This window comes from Eubalaena glacialis, chromosome 5 (assembly GCF_028564815.1).
Source record: "Eubalaena glacialis isolate mEubGla1 chromosome 5, mEubGla1.1.hap2.+ XY, whole genome shotgun sequence".
Taxonomy (NCBI): Eukaryota; Metazoa; Chordata; class Mammalia; order Artiodactyla; family Balaenidae; genus Eubalaena; species Eubalaena glacialis.
Window position 1 is genome coordinate 5039837 of NC_083720.1, and position 20440 is coordinate 5060276.

Consider the following 20440-nt stretch of genomic DNA (forward strand, 5'->3'; position numbering starts at 1 on the left):
AAGGACCTATTCCGAAATAAATGGCTGCCAGGAGACTGAAAACCCCTGTTGGTCTTAAAGGCAGACCCTGCATCTGATCTAAAAACTCTATAATGTGGGAATCCCCTGGCGATCCAGTGGCTAGGACTCTGCTTGTTCACTGCCTGGGGCCTGGGTTCGATCCCTGGTTGGGGAACTAGGATCCCACAAGCCTCGTCTGGCTTGGAAAAAAACCAAAAAAACAAAACTCTGCAATGCTACAATGCCCTCGAGTCCTACTGAAAAGACTCATTTCCTTTCTCTGAACTTCTTGTAGCTCTCTTCTGCTATAAACAGTTACCCTTATTTACCAATCTAGTTGATTCTAGGTGGGCTCTTTTCTTACTGATCTTAAAAATCCTTCTCTCAAATGCCACATCTATTGTCTTAGGCCTCAAAAATTCCACAGTGCCCTTCGAAATAAAGTTAAAGGTGTTGACTGCAAGCTCCAGCATTTTCCACCAGTAGGCTCCAGCCTACTAGATAATGGCCTTCATTATTCATCATTTCTTGCTGATTCAGTCTATGATTCCATCAGGTACTTTTGTTCCCTTATTTAAAAAAAATCATTCCCACAGTTTCCATTCCCTTTCTGTCTCTTGGCCTTTTCAGAGGACATTCTGTATCTTTAAAAACAAATTATTTTCTTCCTTTAATCTATTTCTGTTCTTCCTTTCAGTATTATCCCCCAAAGAAAATAAACTTGCATTATATGTTTATCATATATCATCATATATTCCATTGTATATTTGTTGAGTTGATCTTTGTCAATTCATTAGAGCCTAGTGTCACACAGTGATACACAGTTGTCACAAAGAAAACTGGAAAACATGTTCCCCTCTGCACGTGACTCCCTTCTACATTTTCTGTGTGGATGTAATTACTGGGTAGAGAATGATGGAAATCAGGCTAGCCTTGTGAATCAGTACCCCATGTATCCTAGTTACCTCTGCTCCGCTTCAAGAACAAAACCTAGATTCCCAACTGTAAAAGTTCAAGAAAATATACGCCATTAGTCAAAGAAAGGTTCACTTAGGAGAAGGTGGTTGGTGGAACACCAACTACTGGGTAGACATTACAAAGGTAATGCCTGACTTACAGTGGATTATCGTAAGTGATATCATAGGATATCATAGGATATCACTCCTTATCCGAGTTTCTGGGTTACGGTCTACACGAGGACACAAAATATCTCATGAGCCTTCTTCCACAGCACACAGAATACTGCCAGGACACACACTCACTCAAAGTTAGTTCATGACGATTAAGGAAATGTAGTTGTATATTTGTTATTTACTTATAATATTTACCTACCTGGACTTCAAAGGTGTTTACAGTAACTTGCAACAAATCCCATTCATACTCTGTGAGAATTAATATAGAGAAATGTAAAAACAGGTAGAAAGAAGAGGCAATACTTATAGATCCGAGTAAGTTTATTGAATACAAACTCTTCTAGCACTTTAAACCTTCCACTCAAAGTTAACCACTCACTACACTGACTTCAGTTGTAATTTTAAAGAATGAATACTACATTTCTTTAACATGGAAAAGAAATACAGTGATGAGAATTCATTCAATTATGATGAGACTGAGTCCCACTTACAGCATCTTAGGACTTAGTAAAAGTCACAGAGAGAATCCTTTTCTGCCTCCCTGCAGGAGACCCAGAAAACATGAATAAATGGCATTTCCCTATCGCATTCCCCACACTAAGAAAAGATAAAACCAGCTAGGCACTTCCCCAGTCACTTCAGGCTTGGAAGCAGAGCTGCAAGTGACAGCCAAAATGTTCTCCACAGCCAAAAAAAAGCAGACAAGAAGTTGCCTTTTCCCCTCCTTCGGACTCCTGTAATGTAGGAGGTGAGAGAGAGTCCTGGTGGAGGTCCAGATACAAATGATAAATAACTCAAAATGAAAGGAGTGTCTAATTATGGTGGCACAGACAGAGGGATAATAGCTGGGTTTTTTTTCCCCCCATCTTTGGGATTTTAAGAATTAGATATTACTTGCTTCCTTTCCCCCTTCGGCAAGTTTTAATTTTAAAAAAATTCCTTTCCTCTGAATGGTTTGAAAATATTTTGATTTTCTTCCAGGCATTTTATTGAAGTAATTTCCTGCTTTATTTTTTAAAAATGTAAAATGGGGGATGGGGATAAAGAAAGATCTACCAGACTTTAGAACAAATACTGCTTATATAAGGCCCTATCTAAAATATCCCAAGAAAAGTACATGCTTGCCGTTGTTTATAATTGGTTAAAAGAGACTGGACTGAAAAAAAAAAAAAAAACCTTAAAATCTGACACTTGATTGTCCTACAATTAATACGGAAAATGTTTCCAACCTCACTTTGAGGTTGCCCAGGCTATAGGACTGAATACTTTCCTATGATTCTTTCCTGGGATCTGTTACAGGTTTCTGTGATTTGCTGACTGATCAAAGACCTGTGGTTATGCCCCTCTGCCCTGTCAAATGGAAATTTAAGAGCAATTTTTCTCCTTCGCCATAGGTGTTGAAGATTTGAGGCTAGATTCTCATTTTTTATTGTCAACAGGGAATTGGGAATGTGCCATCCTGAACTTGGAAGAGAAAGAAAGGGTCCAGATTCTCCAGAGCAATACTTGATTATAATTTCTTGACAGTCATTTTCCCCATCATATAGCAAAAACCCTTACTGAAAATGGAAAGAAAGGTGATTATCCTCATTCTTAGATTTTTCTGAGCATAGGAAGAGAGCCATAGAGAATTCATAGTGTCGTCTTGGAGAGAAGAAACTGAAAGAAAACTGAACAGTGCTTGTCAAGTTTTTCTTCTTTTGATGACCAGTGGAAAACTTTGCAGGATCAAGGCTTGCTGTTAATAGAGTTTCCTAAGTGTAACCTCTTTCATTTGGTCAAATCGATTCACTGCTTTTCAAGACTCTGAATAACATTTACTCATGGACATTTATTGAACTGCCGCCTATGGTACTGGCATCGTACTAGGTGCGTGGATACTGAGAAGTTTACATTCTAGTCGGGGAGAAAGACAAAATGGGCTCTAAAATGTGTTGTGACACAGAAATGTGAACGTAGCTCTGGGAGCCTATAGGAGGGGTGGGGAGGTGAATCATGGTCACAGAAGGCTTCCTGGCGAAGGTGATTTCTCACCTGAGCTTTGAAGGATGAGTAGGGTTAGCCAGATGAACCAGTGGAGACTTGGGTCAGCGGGCATTCCAGGTGAAGGGTGACCGTTCAGTCTAAAATGTTTGGGGTCTGCGTTTGATTCCTGTAGGGGGCACTGCTGCTGTTCTATTTAGGGTGGATGCCAGTGTATTGTTGGATGAGTCTCAGTGCTTCCGGGGACGCTAACGTGGAGGATTATAACCCTGATCACCGCAGAGCGGGCACCTGTTTGGACAGGACCATTGTCTTCCTGGTCCTTTTACACAGTTAATGCTGCCTTCATGCCTAAAGCATTTCCATGCATTCACATGAACTTAAAAAAAAATTTAGGGCTTCCCTGGTGGCGCAGTGGTTGGGAATCTGCCCGCCAATGCAGGGGACACGGGTTCGAGCCCTGGTCTGGGAAGATCCCACATGCCGCGGAGCAACTGGGCCCGTGAGCCACAACTGCTGAGCCTGCGCGTCTGGAGCCTGTGCTCCGCAACAAGAGAGGCCGCGATAGTGAGAGGCCCGCGCACGGCAATGAAGAGTGGCCCCCGCTCGCCGCAACTAGAGAAAGCCCTCGCACAGAAACGAAGACCCAACACAGCCAAAAATAAATAAATAAATTAATTAATTAAAAAAAAATTTAATGTGGGTGTTATATAATCAGAACACCAGTACTTAGAGGCAACTCTTTTTGCCATTAGTCAAATATTTTATTGACTAGTCTTTGTCTCAGTTAACCCATCTGGACTGCATTGTACTACTTTTCAATCACGACAAGTGTCCTTTTATTTTAAGGCAATAGAACATATGACAATTATGACATTCTTGGGCATTTTCTTGGTTCAGAAGAGAGAAATATATTATAAGGCATTTTATTAGATGTTTTGAATTCAAATTTTCATTTTTCAGGAGGAATAATACATACATCTATAGCCTAACCATTAAATTCTAAATATGACCCATTTAAGAGGTAGTTTTTTTTTTAATCATTATTTTAAAGGATATTTCCTGACATTCTTCCCATCTCTCCCGCTCTGCTTTAAAAAAAACCCCAAAGCTCTAAGCAAGATTACAGCTGTGTTTCTGGACCACACAAAGGATCATTTCTGTTTCTGAAATTTGGCATACCTCTGTCTAGAACCCTGTCTGAAAGGTCTCTCTCTTGGACTGGAGTCACAATTTTCGAGGGCACACACGAGCAGGGAGAGAGTTAAATCACTCCTTGGCACCAGTGGGATGACAGGACACCCTCACTCTTGACTTTCTAGAAAGAGCTGGTAAAAATCTTTCCTGTTACGTGAAATCACCCTTGACTCATAGATCGCTGACTTCCAGCCCTTGCCTGCCCTTCGCCGTGCCCTCCAGGGCCCTTGCCTCCCTCCCAGGACAGCTGTGGTGGTGCTGAAACCCAGACAGCACCACAAGCCAAGGGTCTGGCTGGGTGCCCACTCATACATTCATTCTTTCAATCATTCATCTTTCCATAAGTATTGACAGTTATTGAGTGCCTACTACATGTCAGGCACTGTTCTAAACAGACACCAAAATGGACAAAAATCCTAGTCTTCGAGAGACTTAATGTGCTAAGGTACGTGTCTATTAGCTCTGGTGCCCTGCTTTCTGTTTCCATGGCTACTGGTGTAGGTATCTGCCGGTATGGCTGGGATTCAGTGTTTCTTCCAGGCACTTTGCTCCACTGTCACTCTTAGGAGTGGCCTTCACAGTACGGTGCTTCTGACCGATTACATGCATTTTTTTCCCCAAGGCATTCCGTAGTATTTAGTAAGGGAGAAGTTTCTGCCTCAGCTCACATTGTGCGGCAGGTCAACATCTACCTCGGATGATTCAGATGCTGCGGAAGAGTCTGGATCATCAGCTAGATTGTCCCTTCCCTAGAGTAATTTCCTCCCAAGGATTTTTCTCTCCCACTGTCATTTTAACGGTTTGACTCCTACCAGACTCCCCACGGCCATCTTTGCCATCAGATACGGGCTAACAAATGTGAACCTTAAAAGGGAGGATCTACATCCCAATCTCTCATCTCACAAAGGTATTTTTTTTTTCCTCCCATCCCTATATGAATTTGTAGATGCAAACAAAAATGAGAATGGAATACCTTCCAGCTTCTCTAGACAGCATCCAAGCTCAAATGCCAGTAGATGTTACCTCTCTTAACCTAAGTAACAAAGCACCAGCCTTTGCTGAGCTAAAGACTCTCCTATTATATATGAAATACAATAAACATTTTACTAAAGGTGACTTTTTAAAAAGCTATTTGAATATGTCCCGTTTTTTTATTTTAAATTAAGCTCTTCCCTTTTTTTATTGTAAAAGTAATATATAATCATTGTTAATTACAAAATAAACATAGAAAGACAAGAATATAAGCCATAATCCACTATCCAAAGGAAACGGCACTTATAATTCCATTACATTTTTAAGTTATTATTATTACTATTTTTTTACATTTTTAAAAATTTATTTATTTATTTATTTATTTATTCATTTATGGCTGTGTTGGGTCTCCGTTTCTGTGCGAGGGCTTTCTCTAGTTGCGGCAAGTGGGGGCCTCTCTTCATCGCGGTGCGCGGGCCTCTCACTGTCGCGGCCTCTCTTGTTGCGGAGCACAGGCTCCAGACGCGCAGGCTCAGTAGTTGTGGCTCACGGGCCTAGTCGCTCCGCGGCATGTGGGATCTTTCCAGACCAGGGCTCGAACCCATGTCCCCTGCATTGGCAGGCAGATTCTCAACCACTGCGCCACCAGGGAAGCCCTCCATTACATTTTATACATTGTAACTTCTTTTTTCTCTTTTTCTTTTTTTAATGTTCACTCTTTTTAAAAAATTTTTATTATTATTTTTTTGGCTGCATTGGGTCTTTGTTGCTGCGTGTGGACTTTCTCTAGTTGCGGCGAGCGGGGGCTGCTCTTCCTTGCGGTGCACGGGCTTCTCATTGTGGTGGCTTCCCTTGTTGTGGAGCACGGGCTCTAGGCACGCGGGCTTCAGTAGTTGTGGCACGTGGGCTCAGTAGTTGTGGCACACGGGCTTAGTTGCTCCGCGGCATGTGGGATCTTCCGGACCAGGGATCGAACCCATGTCCCCTGCATTGGCAGGCGGATTCCCAACCACTGTGCCACCAGGGAAGCCCCATTGTAACTTCTTATCTCTCAAAAACGTTTTAAAATAATTTTTAAGTCAATTATTTCCCCCCCAAATACAGAAAAACATAGAGTATTAAAAAGTTTCCAGTTTTCTCCCACCGTAGAATTTCTTAGTGTTAATCACTAAACAGTGGCTATCCTCCTAGATACTTCTATGCATACGTAAACTTATATTTTCAGTCTTTTTGAATGCACAGCGTTTTGGAGGGGGTTTAATTTACAAAATGTTACTTTTTTTTCAAACACTTTGTTGAAGTATATTTTACATATCACATAATTCACTCAAATGTACAATTCAATGATTTTTAATACAATTATTTTACTATTTTACATGTGCAACTATCACCATATATGCATTTTGTGGGGTTTTTGTTTGTTTGCTTGTTTTTTAATTTTTGGCCGCACCTCGTGGCACGCAGGATCTTAGTTCCCCAACCAGGGATCGAACCTGTGCCCCCTGCAGTGGAAGCGCAGAGTCTTAACCACTGGACCACCAGGGAAGTCCCAATATATGCGTTTTAAAACGTTTCCATCACTCAGTAAGATGGTTCACACACATTTACTGTCAACCCCTGTTCCTCTGAGCCCCAACCCAGGGAAATATATACTAATCTACTCTCTGTTTAGAGCTTTGCCTTTTCTGGACATTTTATATAAATGGAACCATACAATATGTGGTCTCTTGTGTCTACTTTCTTTCACTTAGCATAATACCTTTATTTTCAGAAAGTGAAGAAAAATGTTTATGAATACTTAATGAGTTTTATTTGAAAATGATCTCTCTCAAGTGAAAAATACAAAGAAGTTTTATGTACTACCAATGTTAGGGCAAGAACTAACAGCATTTATCAGCCATTGAGAACCCCTGCAAGATATCTAAATTTTTTGACATTCCACTCTTCCCTCTAGTGGCCAGGATGAAAAAAGGATATTGTGTTTGTTGCTAGTCAGAACACATCTCAGATTCTTCAAATGCTCCTAAATGAGAGGCATTACCTTTGGGGATTTCATGTGAGAGATATTTCCTTTTTGTTTATTAAGGGCCTTTTATAAAGCAAATTTCCTGGGAGGCATAATTTATCATTCCCCGCAGTTCTTCCTGCCATCAAATCTACCAGCCTCCCCACGTGGAGGGATTTAGTATGGTATTAAGAGTTCAAACTGTGGTGCCCAATTGCCCAAGTTCAAATCTCAGGTCTGTCGCTTCCTAGTTATGGGACCTGGGGCAAGTTACCCGCTCAGTGGCTGAGCTTCTTTTTCTTCTGTAAGATAAGGATGATAATCATACCTGCCTCATGGGGTTGTTGTGAGGACTGAATGAATTAAGATGCATGGAACTCCTTAGAACGTCCTGGCACACAGTAGGAGTTGAATAAATCTTGTGCATCCTCCGTTCCATGTTTTCTGCCTTCATTCCTACCACAATAAATGCCCAAGCCAGCCCTTCCCTGTGCTCTGCTGTTATCCCACCCTTCCTCCCAATGATTTTGCCTTGGTGATTTTCTCATCTTTCTCCTCTCCTCATCTTTTCCTTCTCGTAAGGAAGGAAGTCATCCCACTTCCTTCCTTCTCCAGTACTGCCTTTCCAGTTCATGACAAAGACTATCGCTGAAGTCTTCCGATCAGTCCCCTACTTCTATCCCTCCAACCAGAGTATTTAAAAAATATTAACCAGGGGACTTCCCTGGTGGTCCAGTGGTTAAGAATCAGCCTTCCAATGCGGGGGACGAGGGTTCGATCCCTGGTTGGGGAACTAAGATCCCACATGCCGTGGGGTAGCTAAGCCCATGCCCCCTAGAGCCCGTGCACCACAACTAGAGAGCCTGCACACTGCAACTACTGAACCCGTGTGCTCTGGAGTCTGTGTGCTACAACTAGAGAGAAGCCCGAGCAGCGCAACGAAAAATCCCGCATGCGGCAAGTAAGACCTGATGCGGCCAAGTAAATATTTTTTTAAAAATTAAAAATATTAACCAGAATTTATTTGTTTCTGCTCAGAACTAATGTTTTGAGGGAATGAGTAATTGGCATGTTGTATACGATGGATGCTCAAAGACTTTGTAGTCAAAAATAGCTCCCCTATAGCCAACTGCTGATGCTCGACAGCCCTTGCTTTTCCAGGTCCAGCACCCGGAAAACCATGGACTTCTCAGTTTTGGAGACAGTCCTGACCAAGGCAGGCAATATATCTAGAACCCATTTTCACGCACGGATCGTGTCTGAGATTAATTCTACTGTTATCAGCCCTACGTTTCTGCCACTTCTGCACTTCCTGGGTGAGCTCTGGGACCCTAGTACTACCCTCTAAGCTGCACCCTTCCTAATCACCTGCTATGTTTGCCTAGGGTGTGTGCGTCGAAACTTTTCCTGCAGTGTCTGCTTTAGACACCAGGACCCTCTGCCGGAAGTACAATCTTTCCTGACTACTAACATTGGATTTGGATACTTGTAAGATGCTTAGGCTTTGCCATTTTTCTTTCCAAGCAATTAGACTGGGCCTCCATCCCTCATAGCTTATCTGAGGTCCTGCTGGAGGCTAGAAGACCCACCCAACACTGCCATTCACCTCACTCGGAATAACATCCCTTACTAGGAGATGCCTGTTGACATGTCCTGCCTGCTGAGAACTCCTTGGATATCGTAGGGTGTGGGGATGCTTATACTCCCTCAGTTCTGACACATGCGACTGGCCAAGTTCCATGTCGCACATGTTGTTTATTTTGCCACAAAAGCTGGGAATAGGTCTGCTCCTCTAACAGGCCTGTCAGTCCCAAAGCACTCCCACATGGTAAACTCACCAGGAGAGGCTCCCTCCCTCCATTTCTTGCTGCAACGGGGCTGCAAGTTACTGAGGCTAAGTCAGGAAAGTAGTACAAGAATTCAAATGGAGGCCCACATACCACATGTCTACAGAAATATAGATTGTCAATCAAGTGGGAAAATTGTGTAATAAAATCTATTCCATCCTCTAACGTTGAGAAATACACCTTCAGAGTAATAAAATGGAAATATGTGTAAATCTATTTGAAGCTATGTCTTTCACTATGACTAAAAATTGGCAAAATATTAAAGATAGATGATTTTAATTATCACTGCATGTCAGGGTGTTCTATCGATGAGTATGAAATAAAGGCAATCATAATTCATAAATTTTTATGTACTTATTTCTCTGGCCTTCATTTTAGCAAATCACCAATTATGATGTTATCATCAAGATTTTTATAATGATTAGCCTTGACATTCACTGTTTCAAACTGTTTTGGGGAATGGGAACCCTCCTTTGCTCTGACTTCATGTCTAACACTGCTGGCCTTTCTCAGCCCCGTTCACTGCCTGGTCCCTAGGGGAGGAGTGAGGTATTTGAATGGAGAGTTTGGGAGAAGAAGCTGAACATGGTCAAGTTCTTCCTCCTCCTTCTCTTTGAGTTTTGCCCGCTCGCAGGGTGCACACGTTCTGCTCTGCCTTTCCAGGTGGTGGTCCAGCACTGTCTATGAGGAGGTAGGTAAGTTCAATTTAAGGGTGAACCATTAGGTAAGCCACTTGGCCAATATACCGAATCTATAGATAATGGCAACAGGGGTGATATTTTTGCTCTCTTGCTCTCTTTCTCTCTCGGTTCCACATTTGGGCAGGAAACAGGGCTATCATTCATTGGGTCCCATCAATGCTGACACTCGTGGTGGATGAAGTTCACAGGGGCACACAGCCTGGGCATTGCACTTCTTTCATAGATTTGCCCAAATGTTGACCCCAATTTTTTTTTTTTTTTTTTGCCAGGCAGCTTACGGGATCTCAGTTCCCTGACCAGGGATTGAACCCGGGCCATGGCAGTGAAAGCCTAGAATCCTAACCACTAGGCCACCAGGGAACTCCCCAACGTGGGCCCAACTTTTAACTAGTTCTCCATAACACAATTTAAGTCATGGTTTTACCGGAGGCTCAGGGAAGGAGTGCAACACAGAAAATACCTCACTACTACAGCTCAATGCCAGATCTGCCCTGGGGTCTCTGGCCAGGTGAGCTCCCTGGCTGGTTACTGTAATTGATCTCAGACAGCTCGCTCTGTCACCCCAAGACTTGCTTCATCACTCCAACCTCGCACCTCTGCCTCGGAAATCCAGACACCACAAGCCGCCAGCCCCCGCTGAGTCTCAGAGAGAAGAGGAAGACCTGCCCTCCTCTGCGCCACAGCCCGCTTCTCGTAAGTCATCAGCTGCTTCTGTGCCTGAACCAACTTTTCCCCAAGTTGAGCAATAGTGGGGACATAGTTTGTCAGAGAAAAATCCACCCTCCTATACAGGCGTGAATTCTGGCCCTATGGTTCTTACAGCGCAGTTCAAAAGTACATTTCCCAAAGCTTGCGTTATATACGTAGTGTTAAACAATATCATGGGTGGTAAACCAACTGATTACACAATTCACAGTGAACTGTATCAAGCCTAGCCTAGTTCTTTTTATTTATTTATTTATTTTAAAAACTTATTTCTTTCATTTATTTATTTTTGGCTGCGTTGGGTCTTTGTTGCTGCGCGTGGGCTTTCTCTAGTTGCAGCGAGCGGGGGCTACTCTTCGTTGCGGTGCACGGGCTTCTCACTGCGGTGGCTTCTCTCGTTGCAGAGCATGGGCTCTAGGCACGCGGGCTTCAGTAGCTGTGGCATGCATTCTCAGTAGTTGTGGCTCGCAGGCTCTAGAGTGCAGGCTCAGTAGCTGTGATGCACGGGCTTAGCTGCTCCGCGGCACGTGGGATCTTCCCCGACCAGGGCTGGAACCCATGTCCCCTGCATTGGCAGGCGGATTCTTAACCACTGCACCTTCAGGGAAGCCCCTAAGTTAGTTCTTTTTAGAGTCTTTCCTTCTGTCTGAAGAAACGATTAGGCTTGTATATTTCTTCTGCACTCTTCTTTGAATTCTGCATCTCCAAACAGCTACTCCAAAATAATGCAGGACTCCTTGGAAGCATGGGCGAGTCTGGTTGCTTAACACTCTAAGAAACTTCAGCAGACACTTAGTGAATTACCACCTAGCAGTTATGGCCTTTGTGGAGATAATGTCAGAGTTGATCAGGTATCCTTCATCAGATATCCCTAACCTCATTATTTGTCAGGTGCTCAGTAGGTCCTAAGGAAAGCAGATAATGAGACAGAGTTAGGAGATTTATTGGTGAATAAAACCTATGAAAGATAAAGGGAAAGGATACAGGATTGGGCAGAGAGAGCCTTCAGATCATGATGCAAATCTGACACTTGTAAAAGGAAACGGAGGAGGAAGCAGGATGGGGCAGAGAGAGCCTCAGGCCAACACAGATCTGATAAAGTGTCAGCCAACCATCCAGAGCAGATTGCCTGTTAGAGGAGCTCAGCTTTGGGCAGAAATGATCAGACTTAGTTGCCCTGCCATGCACAGTCATTGGATGGGGCTGCCCAGGAGGACCGTGGCGTAAGCCAGAAAGCTGAGGTGGATAATTCCTTGCAGCTAAACAGGATGTTCTTCCCTGAAAAGAGATCTAAGCATGGAATCTCCTTGGCTTCCACAGCAGGGAAATTTCTGTCAGCTGACTTTCCATCAGTTAGAAGACCAAGTGAACCCTCAAAAATGTTTTGCTCATCACTTTAGCAAGATCTATTTCCTAACTATTCTCTTTCTCTTTTACTTCTTTCCATCACTACTGCCAGCACTCCACTCCACGCCATTATTTCTTGCTAGGACTATTGCAGTAATCTCTACTGGTCTTCCCGTACCTACTCTTGTGCCTTCCAGACTGTTCTTCCCACTACATTCAGAGACATCTTTTCAAATACAAGTGTAATTAAAACCCTAGTAGCTTAGCATTTCTCTTAAAAGACACAGTAAAATTGTTAGCATCATTTTCAAGGTCCTGAGGGTCACTCGCAATTACCTCTTCAGCCTAATCTCATACTCTTCATTCGTTAGTTATGCTCTAATACAGTAGCCATCTTTATACTCCTAGGAAATGTGCCTTCTTTCTTTCACAGGGCTTTTGCATATGCAAGTTCCTCTGTCTGGGATGCTTCTTGCATTCTTTCCATGTCTGAGAAATACAGCATGGTGCAGCTGGCGTTTGTTTATTTTCTCCCTGTTCAACATACTCTAGATTTCTTTTTAAAATTAAGCAAAATGTAGGTCAGAGGGCAGCATTTTTTATAAAAATAAAATTAAATATATAGGGAGAGCATAAATAGACATGTAAAATATTGAAGGACAGTATTACCACACAAGTCACATGTAGAAAAAGTTGAATACAATGATTTAAAAGAATAATTTTCAATTATTTTAAATTATTTTTCAGATCACTATAAAGAATGAATTTGCAGCCAATTATTTCTGTGGAACCATGAAAAAATTATGTAGTGTTCTGTGAAAAAAGCAAAATACAAACTGATAAATACAGGACTTCCATTTCTGGCAGTTCAGACAACCAGATAACTGGAAAAACTTCTTGCCGTGTAATATCTAGAAATTTTGAATAAAATAGAATAAATATTCCTTTAAATGCATAGCTGAGAAATATCTCTAAGGGAAAGAGAGAGAGGGAGAGACAGAAAGTAGAGAGAGAATGTATTAAAAATTGATCAAATTAGGTGAGATGTATATGGGGGTTCTTTGAATTATTTTTTTACTTTTCTGTGTGCTTGAAATTTTTCAATTAAAATAATTAAAGTAAAACAATAACAAAATAACAAGATAGGTCCCAAATTCTGAACACAATATCAGGTGATAAAGGGGAGAGGATGGCGGTGGGTGATCAAAATTATAGCATTTCAAGGTCCTTGTGTTCTACAGAAGGGTAGAGACAACTACTTTCTTTATTTTTTATTTATTTTATTTTATTTTATTTTGACAGTTTTTTGTTTTTTTTTTTTTACTTTCATCACTTTGAATATTTTGTCCCACTACTTCCTGGAATCTCTTGTTTCTGATAATAAGTCAGTTCATTTCTTACTGGGACCCCCATATACATAATGACTTGTTTTTCTTTTGCTGCTTTCAAGATTTTCTCTTTGCCTTTGACTTTTTAATACATTAACAATAGTGTGTCTGAGGGTATACCTTTTTTTTTTTTTTTATTCAAACAGAAAGTCACAAAAATTATAATCATCCTCATCAGTTCACTCAGTCCCATGTAATTAATTTTTTTTTTCATCTTGATCTTTTGTTAGCACTTTTATGAATTCATCAGTTTTCCATTAGAATTCTGAAAATGCTTATTCATTCAGTTCAGCAGTATAGTCAGTTACCAGAAACCTGTACTTGTCAGAGTCTTTTCCATGAATTCCTTGAAGATGAAACCCTTTTATAGGAACATTTTTGCAAAAGCATCAGAGTACACCCAGAACTGTCTGTAAATGACAAAAGACTTAAAAAGAGACAACTACTTCCTATAGATGAAAATAGAGAATAAAGAAGCTGTACATATTTTCAATTTCTGCTAAGGATGACTTCATAATTTTTAATGTGTTGTTAATCCCAAAGACATTAGGCTCATTTAAATATTCTAAAAGTAGTGAAAGATATGCACAAGGACGTTTATCTCAGCACTGCTTATAGTAGCTTCACAAATTGGAAACGACCTAGTTTAGAACTGGTACGCGAATTATGATATATATATATTCAGGATAATACTGTGCAATCATTAATAATGATGGTGATCCCCCATGTTTACTGACTTGAAAAGATTTCAGGCTTATGGCTGAGCAAAATAGGTCACAGAATACATGTAGAAGCTCATTTACATAAAATCATTTTTATACATCTATGATTATGACAATGGTTGTCTCAGTAATAAGTGACTAGATGATTTCACTTTGTGCTTTACACTTTTCTGCATTTGAATTTGTTAAAATGGGCATAAAAACAGTAAAGCTTTTCTTAAATGTAAATGATCCAATAAATTCCAAGTACTTTTTGCTCTGCCATTTCCACCTGGGCTCTGTTGGCAAAGACGTCTGAAATCACTGTACCTAGAAATGAAGAGAAAGCAGAGACTAGAGCACAGCTGCACTTTCTCCTCTCTTGTAAGCAGTTGAGTCTGCAGTCTGTAATAGGACTTCAACATACACAAAAATGTGTAATGTATTCTTCTTATCTGAAAGTTGGGAATATATGGCCTATTCCTTTCTGGCTAGGAGATACACACAGAGAAAGTGGTCATCATTTCCCTGGTCCAGTGAAAAAAGGGCTCCTTAAGGCTCACTGCCACTAGATTGGAAAAGCAGCTGTGATCAAATAAGTACCCTAAGGCTATGGAACTCAATATCAAAGAATTCTTCTCAATCCCATGACTCAAGATGACCCCTCCCTTCACATTCTTTCAATATTGCACCTAATTCATCTACCAGAAAACTTGCCAGTTCCTTCTCAGCAATTCGTTCCCATCTTTTCTAAACCTGGCACTAAGGCACTGCTTCCATCAAGGATTTAGCAAAGTATGCAGATGCACATGTAAGATTTGTTGAGTTATGAGAGCTGGGTGCCTCTTGGCCCAAAGATGCACCAAGGTTTGTAGGTGTTATAGGAAATGCACCTGAGAGTCTAAAAAGTATTTAATATCAAAATGTGTGTCCTGACCTAAGTGACTTAGTTGAGCCTCCTGTTTGTACAGTTAAGAACATTTATCCAACTCTGGTTTGCAAAGTCCATTTTCAAAATATAATATAGATTTGTAAACGTTAAACTCCTGGTGGGAGTGCCGGGTAGGTACTCTCAAGCACTGCAAGTGGGAGTATAAATTTGTACAATCTTTCTGAAAGACAAAAACATTGCTATGGAGTAAACTGTGTCTCCTGTTGAAGCCCTAACCTTCCCCCCGCCCCCCAAGTGTGTCTGTATTTGGAGACGGCCTATAAGGAGGTAATTAAGGTTAAATGAGGTCATAAGGGTGGGGCCCTAATCCAATAAAGCTGGTGTCCTTATAAGAAGAGGAAGAGACAACAGAACTGGAAAGGCCACGTGAAGACACAGGGAGAAGGCAGCTATCTAAAAGCCAGGAAGAGCTCTCATCAGAAACCACATTTGCTGGCACCTCGATGATGGACCTCTGACCTCCAGAATGTTCTGTTGCTTAAGCCACCCAGTCTGTGGTATTTTGTTACGGTAGCCTGAGCAAACTAATACAGGTACCAAAACCTTAAAAAAAATGCTTAATCTTTTACACAATTCTACTTCTAGGAATAATCTCTAAAGAAATCATCATGAATATACACAAAAATGTAAGTTCAAGGAGAGTCTTTGCAGTCCTATTTATAATATGAAAAAAATTAGAAACAAATATCCAGGTTCATGTGATTGAATAAATAAAGGTAGATTGAATAAATAAATGATGAAACTCAGTCTTTTAATATGCTGTGGAAAGATATTTAACATGGAAAAGGAGTCATAAACATATTATTAGGTGAAAAAACAAGGTTATAAAATAGTGAATACAATCCAATTATTAGGAAGAAATATTGTTACGCATAGAAAGAAGTGGAGATGGATTTACTTATATAAATATTTATTTTTATACCAAAATATTAAGAATAATAAGGTCAAGATGATAAATTAACCAGAAAGTTTTAGTGTCTTCTTTTTGTTTATATATATGGGTTTTCCAAAAATATCACAGTGAATACATATTAATAATTTTTGGAATAAGAAAGAAGCCTACAAAGTTCATTACATTCTTGCAGATATGAGCTTGATAGACTGAAACATCAAGCTGAAAAAATAGGTTGCATTTAGAGTCAAAAATTTTTCTGAAGGGAAACAAACTACTTGGATAGCAATCCTCAACTTTCAGGTGATGATAAACTCACCAAGAGCCAACAGTATGATATGACTGCTAAAAAAGTTAATATAATCTTAGGTTGCACAATAGAAGTCCAGTTTATCATACTTTGTTTAGTCCACACCTAGAGTATTACCACATTTAAAAAGAGTGCCACAATTTAAAACCAGATAAACTGAGTCCATAGGAAAACAACTAAAACAGTGTAGGATCACACGGAGGTTGAATGAGGATGCTTACTGGGTTCCAGAAAGAGAAGAGGAAGGTTGGACATGGCAGCTGGCAAATAGAGGGCTAGCATATGGAAGATGGAATTGATTTTGTTTTCTATTATGCCCGTGAGAGAAGAACTAGAATAAATCACTATTGGTTATAAGGAGGTAGCTTTCATATTAAATACAAGAAAACTTTCTAACAGTCATTGGTCTATGGTCACAGGATGGGTAGGGGTTGAGTAAGGGGTGAGATAAAAGAGATGTAGAAAGTTGTATATCCAGGTGGGAAATTAGACCAGGTAACTGGTCAGGTCCATTCTACACCCAGGGGCCCAGGTTATTTTTATTTTTTATTTTTTTAATTAATTTATTTTTTTAATATTTATTTGGTTGTGTCGGGTCTTTGTTGCAGCATGTGGGCTCCTTAGTTGTGGCAGGCCGGCTCTTTAGTTGTGGCATGCATGTGGGATCTAGTTCCCGGACCAGGGATCGAACCCAGGCCCCCTGCTCTGGGAGCGCGGAGTCTTAACTACTGCGCCACCAGGGAAGTCCCCCAGGTTATTTTTAGAGCATGCCTCTGAACCCAGGGGATGGGTCTGTGCTCATAATAAAGAAACACATCTCACAGTGCTCAACAATGACCAGTCAGGAAGCCCGAGACCTGCAACTTCAGGCTCTCTCTCCCACTCTAGACTGTCAGGCCTGTTTCTGATATATTTGTTACTTCTTTTTTCCTTCCCCCATAGAAATATTTTTACAAAAATGATTTTAAAAGTATATATATGCTCACTGCAAAACCCCTGCAGGCTCCTTTCTACTCTCCATTTCAGTATTCTTATATATAAATGATACATCCTATCCACAGTATGGGATAATTCTTCACTCAATAATTATATTGGGTGCCTTTCAATGTTAGTACACATACTGGGTGTCTGAAAAGTTGGGAAGTCTAGGATAAATTTATTTTATTTTTTTATTGTGCTAGATACACATAACAAAATTTACCATTTTAACCATTTTTAGGGGTACAAGTCAGTGGCATTAAGTGCATTCGCAATGTCGTGCAGCAGCATTCATGAAGATACATTTATTCTTAAACAGTATGTGAGTTACAATTTCAAAAAATATGCTCAATGCATTGTTTTCAACCTTCAGACACCTTTTCAGGTACGTTTAAAGCAATGTGTCGAAATGTCAACCTGAACAAACTAACATAAATCTGCTGTTTTCCCTGTGTTTCCAAGCCTTGTAAACACTGTAGTGCCGGAGGCAGGCGGAAGGTAGAAAGGAGTGGACAAGGGTTCTGTAGTCTTGGCTCAAACACTACTGAATATATGACCTTGGGCACATTATTTAACCTATTACTCTATCATTGTTTGACTCTTTTTTCTTCTTACATCCTAGTGACCTTCAGAGAGCTTTTCTCTTTTCTCTACCCCAGTAAATATAGCTTTACAAGTGGTTTCAACAGAGACTGGCCTGCGTGGCATAATTTGAAAGATAGCAAGAGAACCACCCATCCAGACCATCTTCCTTAATGGCCTGCTGTGGTGCTTCACATTCCAACTTGACATCACTGCTTTGCTGAGCTGGCCTCATGGGAGTGCAACCCGTGCAGCTGCAGGGTCCTCACAGTTAGAAGGGCCCTGTGCTTGGTCTGATGTTCTGCTGTTCCTGTCTTGAAACTCTTAATTTTGAACAAGGTGCCCTGCATTTTCGTTTTGCCCCGAGACCCACAAATTATGGAGCAAGTCCTGTTCCTTTGGGTGAAAGTGCTGGCCTCAGAAGGGCTTTATTTTAAGAGTGAATAATTTACCTGAAATGCATACCATATTAACACCAGTTAATGCACATTTTGTCACATTAATTAATATGTTAATTAATTAATTAAGACAGCAGAGATCTGAAGGATTGAAGCATTGAGCTTCCAATTTTTGATGTGGAGAAGAAGCCTGAATAGGTCCAGAGCGTGAATACTGGCTGCACAGGATACCCTCAGGGCCTCTGAGAGGGGGGGTGGGAGGGGCAGATGAAGGCACTAGACACCAAGGACTTGATGCATTTTTGTTGAATGACAGCACAATTAAATGGGTGAATGAATGAATGAAGAAATGCATGAATGAAAGGTGCTAAGGGGAAGAATGGAGGAGACATGGAACTCAAGTTTGGATGTATGTATGTGTTCTATGAGGCATAGACTCAAACACTGGCAGCTCCATCCCCAAGTCAGAGACTAAACGGTTGCCTCGTCTCTGAGCTATTCTGCCCGTGGTGTGAGCTTCAGGAGAAGCTAAGCGTGCTCTCCTAGTCGTAGCCGACAACATCCAGGGCTGGAGAACAAGCTGAAGGCAGTGACCGAAGGCATGCGGGGGCAACCTGCCTCTGCGGCCGTGTGGCCAGCATGCTGCCCCAGGATCATACTCCACCGTAAGTGGTGACAAACTGGCTCAAATAAAATCTCTCTTTGGGTAACTATAAATGCTAGACATCCCCAAAAGAAGGTGAGTCATTTTAGCTAAGGTCGCTGCTGTGAACACAAGCCCCGGTTCCTGTAGTTCCTTTGACCCAGTCTCCTGAAGCAGAAGCAGCTGGGTGAAGCAGTATCCAGAGGGACCCTCCTTTCTTGTCCCCGCAAGTTCCCACACATGCTTACACCACGTCTTTTCGTTCGTTGAAGGTGATCCGTGTGTGGGTTCCTTTGATCTTAGACAAGCGAACCAATTCGGAGCAACCTACTGTTATAACAAACATCTTACATAGACGAGGTGGAAGCAACCTGAATGTCCATCAGCTGGTGAAAGGATAAACCAAATGTGGTATACACATAGAGGAGAGTATGACTCAGCCTTAAAAAGGAAGGAAACCTTGTCACAGGCTACAACGTGGATGAACCACGAGGACATCACGCCAAGTGAGACGAGCCAGTCACAAAAAGACAGGTACTGTAGGATTTCACTTACGTGAGGGATATAAAGTAGTCCACGCACAGAAACACAATGCAGAACGGCGGTTGTCAGGGGCTGGTGGGGAGGGGAAGTTGTTGAATGGGTACAGAGTTTCAGTTTTGCTAGTTGAAGAAGTTCTGGGGGTCTGTGCACAACAACGTGAATGTATCAATACTTAGCACTCCTGAACTGTGCACTTAAAAATAGTTAAGATGGTAGATTTTCTGTTATGTATTTATTACCACAATTTAAAAATTTAAACATTATTAGAAAAAAATCTTACATAGACCATTCGGATCCGGGGACCATTTGATTTCACTGCAGCTGAAACTTTTCTCCTTATACATCTCGATCATGATGGTTTATAAGGTGTCTGTCTCTAAGCCCTTGGGGACAGTTATAGTGGTTACACTGCTGCTAAACTTTTATAACAAACAGAACCCTTTTTACTACGTCAAACGTGAAATTGGGTTCCCAAACGGTTTCATTTTCAAATCCAAAAGGGATGGTTTAATTTTACATTTGGTTAGTAACACCTTTGGCTTTATAGTTTACAACCATTTTTATATGTTATCTTATTCGATCCTCATAACAACAAACCTTGGGGAAGATAAGGTAGATATTATTATTTTCATTTCACAGATGAGAAAACTAAGGCTTAGAGAGTATATGTGGCTTGTCATAAGTCACAAATCCAGTTAGCAAATCTGAGTATGGAAACCTAGATCCCCAAACTCCCAGGACAGAGCTCTATGCTATGAAAGTAATGAACATAGTAGGTACCGGTTCACATTCATTTTGGCATCCTTAAACTTTATATTTTGGTAAAGATCACAATTTCATGAGGAAGCAAATTTATCTCTTCACCATGAGAATCATATCTCTGGAACTTATCAGTTTGGGGAACATGAGAAATAACTAAGACACATGTGTTCCACTGGTCGCAATATAATTTAATTGGGGTCAAGGTCAAGGACACTTTACAAACTTTTGTAAAGTGATGGCTAATTTACCCTCACTTCTCACAGTACAGAAGGTCAGATCTGGGAGTCTGGGACTGGGCTTTGTCCATTTGAGTCTGGGCCACAGGGAACAGGGCTGAAGTTGAGGGTCATGCTGGGAAAGAACCCTGAGTGGCCGTTCACAGTGTGGCCTTGATGCTACCC